Source organism: Candoia aspera, chromosome 10 (assembly GCF_035149785.1).
Source record: "Candoia aspera isolate rCanAsp1 chromosome 10, rCanAsp1.hap2, whole genome shotgun sequence".
Taxonomy (NCBI): Eukaryota; Metazoa; Chordata; class Lepidosauria; order Squamata; family Boidae; genus Candoia; species Candoia aspera.
Window position 1 is genome coordinate 19537231 of NC_086162.1, and position 5663 is coordinate 19542893.

At 44.0% G+C, this 5663-nt stretch overlaps 1 long non-coding RNA gene across 1 annotated transcript; it reads right to left on the bottom strand.

Annotated features, from left to right (window-relative positions):
* Positions 1-1102: 1102 nt before the first annotated feature.
* LOC134503255 (uncharacterized) lies at positions 1103-5246 on the bottom strand. Its single transcript, XR_010068523.1, has 3 exons — positions 4901-5246; positions 3918-4052; positions 1103-1630 (listed from the first exon to the last, which is right to left on the bottom strand). It is a non-coding gene; the product is annotated as an uncharacterized LOC134503255 (long non-coding RNA).
* Between the last annotated feature and the right edge of the window lie 417 nt (positions 5247-5663).

Genomic DNA, 5663 nt, shown 5'->3' on the forward strand with positions numbered 1-5663 from the left:
TTAGACTGATGCTCTTTCACCCCAGAAGATAGGACATGAAACAATGGAATTCAGTTACAGGAAGGCAAATTCTGGTTGAATGTTAGGAAAAAACTAACAGAAACAATGGAACCAATGACTTTTGGGAATGGATGTCTCCCCATCCTTGGTTGTGTGCATACAGAGGCTGGACACCATCTACCAGGTATAATTTAATTCAGATTTCTGCACTGGATAGAAGGTTGGAGTCAATAGCCTAAGGGGCAACTTCAGACTCTAGAGCAGTGTTTCTCAATCTTGGCCACTTGAAGATGTGTGGACTTCAACTCCCAGAATTCCAAGTGGCCAAGATTGAGAAACACTGCTCTAGAGTTCTGGTTACTCCTTCATAGTGTCAGGTAACCTCTTGTAACTTCTCTCCTTTCACTTTCAACCAACCCCTCAAGAAATCCCTGAGTTGGGCAGATATGCCCCTTTCCTGCTTAAAAAATTGATCATGGGATCTCCTCTGGCAAGGAAACAGGCCAGAGAGTAGAACTAAGGCTACTCAACCTTCACACTTGCTGATAATTCAGCCTTTTTTTTTTCTTGTGTAGGTACATGTTAAAATCCAGGAAGTAGAGAATAGAAGTGCATTGCTTCAGTGAGGCTGATCTAACTCAACAGGGTTGTGCATCTCACCTTGATAGGAACAGAATAGCCAACTGACCAAAAAAAAAAGTTTGGAATGCTTCTGTACTTGGATCTGTTAAGCATCTGTAGGGCTTAACACACATTTTGTTTGTTCTTGTTTTTAAAAAAAGTGAAAATCAATGAATGTGTAGCCACCCCGTGTTGCAAAAGCCAAAAACTGAAGATGCAAATACATGCAGAGTGAACTTAAACCCAAAGGAACTTGACCTCATCTCCATTAAACCATAATGGGGTTTGTTTGGCCTTGGCAAAGCATACTGTGGAAACCTAGCCAAATGGTTTGCAAATCATAGTTCATGGCTTCAGATTACAGACCCCCCTGCCACTGTGGCTTATTAAAATTTTAAAAAAAGTGCTTAAAACTATTCAGAGTTTTCCATGACCTGTAAATAAAGTACTCACCAGCACCTTCAGATAGGACTGTCAAGGAGCCACTAAATAAAAGGTTTATTTTTAATGATGCACTAAAGAAACAAGGCGAAAGAAGACATTGGCAGGGAAAATGAGAAGGGGGTGTTGCATTTTGGACAGAAATGAGGAGTTGTTGCAAAATGCTCCTGAAAAGAACTTCTCCTGTTAATGGATTGGATGAGGGTAATCCAGCAGGGCATTCCTAGAGGATGACTGTTCGAAAGGAACAAACTGCCAAGGTGCAACTGTGTATCTCACACTGGGAGTTCTAGATCCCAGAGGCCTCCTAGAGTACCTGTGGTCCAGAGTCCAGAGCCTGATTTTAGCAGCTCATCAAGAAGACTGAGTGCCATGAGATATATGGGCCGTTGATTGCTTGGGAAGCATCGAACCATCATTTATTGAATTCTGGGACTCTGAACTACTGTTATTTGAGTGCTCTGCTTTCCTTTCAGCCTGTCCATGAGCAGTATTTTCCTTGAGAAGTCCGAGCTGAAACTTTTCCTCATTAAGGGAAGGCTTTTATACTTCAGTAGACTGAGTGTGCCTAAGTGGGTAGAGAGGGTGAATAAGAACAGAACATGGTCAGTCATGCATAAGACTTGTACAGGGTTAAAATCCTTCTTTGTGGTTCTGGTGCAAATAGAAATTCCTAAGAATAGGGGTGAATAGGTGTCTGTGTGTGTGTGTAAGCCAGTGTTTCTCAACCTTGAGAACTTTAAGGTGTATGGACTTCAACTCCCAGAATTCCCCAGCCAGCATGGTGGGCTGGGGAATTCTGGGAATTGGAGTCCACACACCTTAAAGTTGCCAAGGTTGAGAAACACTGGTTTAAGCCATTGCAATTGTTCCATTTAGATTGTGACCCTGATGTGACCCTGATGTTCAATCAAGTACCTCCAAAGTAATACATTGTTAGGTTGTGTTTTAAGACCCATTAAAAGCTGAATGAATTATTGGCTAAGAAGAACCCTGCTGTATCAAATCAAAGAATGATATAGTCCTGCATTTTGTAAAGCAGTCCTGAGATGTTTCCAGGAAACTTACAAGACAGAGAGAAAAACCTCTTTTCCACTGTTATTTTCCAGCAACTGTTGACAGCAACTCATAACCCTGGAAGTTGGGGTGCAGCTTTCACAACTAGGGGTTTTTCCACACTGTTGGATTCCTGTATCTAAACTGGTGACAATGAAGCCAGGTTAAGAAATCCTTTTTCTGGATTTCAACCTCTTTATCGACTTTGGCCCCAGTGATAAAGCCTGCCTGGACTGTGGTTAATTACAGCTTCTGATTGGTGGATTTCTCCTTCTTTTCCCCTCCCACTTGTGCCAGGAAAGCAAGGCTTGATTGCTCTCCTTTCGATGGGCATGTCTTTTGACGAGGGGCAAAAGAAGGACCTGTGATGGCCTTGGAGAACAGAGGGAGAACAGGAGATTTGCACTTTCAGACCTGCAAGATTGATGTCAGCCCTTCCAGGTAAATCAGACAGGAAACACGACTGGATGAGCTAATTCTACTTTATTGTAAGGCTACATTAAGGGACGCGGTGGCGCTGCGGGTTAAACCACTGAGCTGCTGAGCTTGCCGATCAGAAGGTCGGCGGTTCGAATCTCCGTGACGGGGTGAGCTCCTGTTGCTAGTCCCAGCTCCTGCCAACCTAGCAGTTCGAAAACATGCAAATGTGAGTAGATTAATAGGTACCGCTTCGGCGGGCAGGTAACGGTGTTCTGTGTAGTCATGCCGGCCACATGACCATGGAACTGTCTACGGACAAACGCCGGCTCTTCGGCTTTGAAACGGAGATGAGCACCGCCCCCTAGAGTCGGACATGACTGGACTTAATGTCAAGGGAAACCTTTACCTTTACTACATTAACAGAATCTTGCAAGTCTGAAAGTACAAATTTCCAGCCCTCCCTCTCTATCGCTTGAGTGTTCAGGGCTGGTCTTCCCTAAGTTTCTTCTTTAGACCAACTCCCTTTCCTTTTATCTGATCGTTCCCCAGGCAGCATCTCTTCCCTCTGTTTTCCAAGGCCGCCCTCACATTCCATCATAGGACCACAGATTTATAGTTCTTCTGGTCACTTGGCCTAGAAGGGAGACTTAGCAGAACTCTTGTCAGTTTTGAGGAAGGAAGGAAGGAAGGAAGGAAGGAAGGAAGGAAGGAAGGAAGGAAGGAAGGAAGGAAGGAAGGAAGGAAGGAAGGAAGGAAGGAAGGAAGGAAGGAAGGAAGGAAGGAAGGAAGGAAGGAAGGAAGGAAGGAAGGAAGGAAGGAAGGAAGGAAGGAAGGAAGGAAGGAAGGAAGGAAGGAAGGAAGGAAGGAAGGAAGGAAGGAAGGAAGGAAGGAAGGAAGGAAGGAAGGAAGGAAGGAAGGAAGGAATCCACCCTTTCTCAGCTGAACTTCCCAAAACAGAAAAGGAAGCAGCCTGCATTTCATAATGCCAGTCTAGGAAGGAAGGAAGGAAGACAAATTAACACAAAAAAACACCAAAGAGCCAGCTTTTCATGGCAGGCAGGCCAATAGCCTCAAACAAAATGGGCATTTAAGGCAGAAACTGGAGACTGAGGAGGTGTGCTCATGAAAACACAGACCGGCCATTTGGAAGGGAGGCATCTGTGGACTGGAATGCCCTGATTTACCCATCAGAGGGGGCAAAATGACACTTTAGTGTGGAGCAAGAAAATTTGGATGAAGTCTCCTTCCCAGCAGACATCGGGAGGGCTGAGGGGGATGAAATCGTCCATTCCTGCCATCCACAAGCATTAGATGGCCTGTCCTTGAGTTGGGGCAACTTAGCATCACTTCCTAGATTGGTTCCCATATAATGCACTTACCTAAGAAAAAACAGTGTAGACAAACGAAGCAACTTCCAAAGAAACCCCATGAAGGTGTTGCACTGCTCTCCTTTTTATTAATCATAATTCTAAGCCGGAAGTACGTAAGCAATAGCAAACTCATCAGGAAGGCTCCTAAAGGGAGGGAGGGGGTCAAGGCTCTGTGTAACTGTCTGATCATCAAAATGATCTTCCATAATATTAACAAACAAAGCTATAAGAACATGGCGTGTCCAGGTTGGATTTACATGTTGGGCTACCCCAGCATTTCTCAATCTCAGCGGCTTTAAGATGTGTGGACTTCAACTCCCAGAATTCCCCAGCCAGCCGGGTGATTTTGGGAGTTGAAGTCCAGACATCTTAAAGGCGCTGAGGTTGAGAAACACTGGGCCAAGCCATGCTACAATTTGATTTGGGTTTAGATGATTACTGTTAGTCTAAGCTCTCCGTTCAATAGACTGTGGTTTTAGTGCATCAGGTGAACCCATTCATTAAGGTACGTCACTGTTTGATTTACCCCAATATTGCCAACATGAGTGGGAGCTGTTGCAAAGGATTCAGGCAGGAATCTGTGTCCAAATGGACTGAGTTCTCACAGTATATTAGAATAAGATAGGATTAGACAGTTGCTGGTGCAACAGGCTGTTTTAGAAGGTTGTATGGATCAGATTTTCACATGAAGCCACCTTGCAGTTGCATTTGAGTACTTCAGGTTCTGTGGACACAGCCAACACATATTGTTAATCTAAGTACTGAGTTTGTCATGTATGACCCCAACCCAGCATCTAACAGCCAGATCTTTTCCAGGCATAAACTTGGCAGCTGTGTTGGAGTTTTAACAACTGGTGATAATTGTGGGGAGTTTCCATGTTGTTTTGTTTGACTCCTAGTTTCGTCCGTATTTCAGAAGCTACGTGCTTTGTGGTTTCTAGATCACCTTCAGAAGACCACCTCATACAATAGCAACCTGGCTTACACCATACCTGCAAAGAAGTTAGCTGATGAAGAAATGACGTGTTCCGTAATCTTTGTTTGCAAGAGACGAGTTAGAAAATCTCGTGATGAGACAAAAGCGACTAAGGTGCAGATGAAGGCCAACATCAAAAAGAATCGGATGGTATCCAGATAGGCTAGAGGAATTAAAAAAAAAAAAAGCAAAGTAATTTGATGTGAATCATAGAGATTAGGGAAGGAGGGAGAGATTAAGACCAACATATTGGTAGAAGTACAACTTCTTTAAATGGTCTCCATGCTCCTACGCCTGGCTGAAAAGAAAAAAAAAAGTCAAGATGGCATCTTTGATCACACAGTTACAGCTGCCACCTTGACGTTTTTTGACCCCCACCCCCTGCTGATGGCCCTGGTAGAATCCTTATCTTGAACCTCCTTCATTTTGATTAGTTCACTGAACACCAGCACCAAGACTTGAGCCTGGGACTTAGAGCATGCAGTGTAAACTCTCTGTACCCCTAAGTTGAGACCATCTACGCTTGAAAACTGAAATGGTTGATGAATCCATCCCAGCCTTCCCCAATCTGGTAAACTTTCCAGAATTCCCATCAATGACCATGCTAGCTGAAGAATTTTGGGGTTGAAATATGTATCTCTGGTTGGGGAAAGCTATTTATCCACTGCCTTTTGTTTTAAAATGTCCCAATAAAATACATGATTGGCCAGCCTGCCCTCCGGTCAATGTTGACTACAACACATGACTACAAGTCCACAATTCTCATCATCCGATGAGAG